Source organism: Sinocyclocheilus anshuiensis, unplaced genomic scaffold, assembly GCF_001515605.1.
Source record: "Sinocyclocheilus anshuiensis isolate Anshui unplaced genomic scaffold, SAMN03320099.WGS_v1.1 scaffold603, whole genome shotgun sequence".
Taxonomy (NCBI): Eukaryota; Metazoa; Chordata; class Actinopteri; order Cypriniformes; family Cyprinidae; genus Sinocyclocheilus; species Sinocyclocheilus anshuiensis.
In genome coordinates this window covers 235,008-237,554 of record NW_015551055.1, presented here as the reverse complement: position 1 = coordinate 237,554, position 2,547 = coordinate 235,008, and positions in this window count along the sequence as shown.

The following is a 2,547-nucleotide window of genomic DNA, read 5'->3' as shown; positions in this document are numbered from 1 at the left end:
TATGGGATGTTGTCATTGTTGGTCACCATTCAAAAAACAAAAGAAAAACTTAAGGGCCCCAGCCATGAGGACGACCCGAAGTGAAGAGAGCGCAAAATTCCTCTCATTCCTCATAGTGTTTTCCAGATTCCTGAAACGACGACAAGGCCTTGGATGCGAGCGGAGGCCGCCACAATGGGGAAATGTCAAAAAAACTGTGCTGGAGCAACCAGAGCAGCAGTCCTCAAGTTACCCGACAGGCCTCTAAACACGAAGCATTAAGATGGATGAAATCTTTCACCTCAGGCTGTGTGTGGAAAAGCATTTCTGAGTGTGCTTGTGGGGTTTCATCCTCCTAAGAGTCCGGCCTTTTATCTGGTTTAGTTGTGAAAGAGTTAAACACTCACAGCAGGGAGTCAGATGGCTGCTTCATAAGTCACTGTCTCTGTTAAGGCTCTATTGTACAGCTGTCCACAGATTGTACTGCTGATATGAACTCAAGAGACGAACTTGAAGCCTCTTTTGCACTTTTCTAGTTATCAGAGTTTTTTAACAGCAATGGGACGGGAACCGATGCTCCAGCCAAAGCTATTGGGAAATGGCAGAAATGATTTCCAATTGGGAAAAATAAGGGCACAGACTTCAGACAAAACTAAAATCGGACATGGGTAGAGTAGATATGTGCGGTTGGGTTTTTTGTATTTGAAAGTATATTCCCTTAAAAAAAGAATTATACTTAGAGTTCATTTTAAGAAGTAAACATAAGTTGAAGTATTTTTTCCCAAGTATACATTATATAGTAAGTGTACTATTTTAATACTTCTTGGGACTGAATTGGCCAACTTGTTAGTTTATAAAGGTATACTTTTAAGTGTGCCTAAAATATAAGTACACAACTAGTTTACGTCAACAGTTTTCTTCTCTATTGCAACTATATAACTTTAATACAACTGAACTTACAGAAAGTCTGTTAGTTTACTAGCTATACTATATACTAGCTATACTCTATGCTAAACTGCCCACTTTTTACTACACAACGTCTAACCAAGTATACTTAAAATAAGCCGAGTATAGCTAAGTATAAATTTAGGTATATCTCTGATGAGCACATAAAAAGTAGACTGAAAGTATAGTCTCTTATTTTTAGTTTAAGCAAAAGTATGCTAAAACGTTTGCTGGGGTTTAGAGAAAAAATACAGTTTCAGTGGTGTGGGGAAATCAACTACAAAGTTGCATGTCATGTTTTTACTGTTGGAGTGTCAACAGCTGTAGTAAATCAAACTGAATCGCTCTTCGATTCAGTTTCAATTATGTCATTAATCTATTTATACATACATATTTTAATGACTTATTCGTGAGGGATTTTTGTTTTCCACACATTCACATGTGCTTACAGTACTTCTCCTTGAGTAAATGTGTACTCAACATGCTGTTAAAGACACACACACACACTTACCAAAGCACGGCTCACATTCTTCGTCACCAATGATATGACTCTCAAAACAACATAATTGCACCAATTGTTTCATTCTTGAGTTACCACGCTGAAGGAGCCTTGTGGAAACAGACAGCATAAGTATTTGGTAATGTCTGAGAAAATGAGCTTTGGGAGGCCTTGCTAGCACAGGAGAATCTTCTTCAGCATGAGAAACATAAATGCGACTCCTTAATGAAAAGCTAATGGGGTGTATGTGTGTGTTTAGAGCTGTTTATCACCTGTGCTGAACCACAAAGCAAAGCTGCATTCAGAAGGTAGTGGCATCTTTTTTTTTTACATGACTCTCACCAATGGATCCTTTGCAGTGAATGGGTGCCATCAGAATGAGAGTTAAATAAAAACATCACAATAATCCCCAAGCAATCAACATGACTCCAGTCTATCAATTTGTAAAGTGTCCTTTAGGAATTCGTTCCCACGACTTAATTAGTTCCCTGTATTCGTTAATTTAACTAAATAAAAACAAATGAGTACAGTGTGGCCACTAATTAATAAATTAAAATTCATAATTCATTGCCACAATCTATTTTGACTTAAGTGATTTCAATGATTCTGTGTCATTATCACAGTTGGTGTGGACTTCTTTAATCTCACAGAATCAGAATGATTATTAAACCTTTATAGTTAGAATTATCGTGATAGTTATCGTGGTGTGAATGGCCCTTAACACTCTCAAACTTTCTGTTGAACTGAATATCAGTGGTTACCTGCAGCTTCATGCTTATTCCCAAGCCACAGGTGTGCAGATTCACTAAAACTCTTGATTGTTTCATGCTGCTTGATCTTAAATTGGAAGATGTCCATGTCTGTAAACACTCAGTAGTCTTATGAAGAAATGTCTGGCTTGACTACCACTCATGGCTGTCAGTTATAAAAGACAATATGAATTTAATATGGCCCTTCAGATTTGTATCAGTGGTGTAATAAACTGTGAGGGGTTGTTGCCTCAGGCTACATTTCCTTTCAGCCTGGCTCAAGTTGCTCCTTGTAAGCAAACTTGCATTAATAGCTGACAGTTTTAGCCTTGAAAACACTTCAAAACCATATCAAAGAGCTATTCCACAATAAAT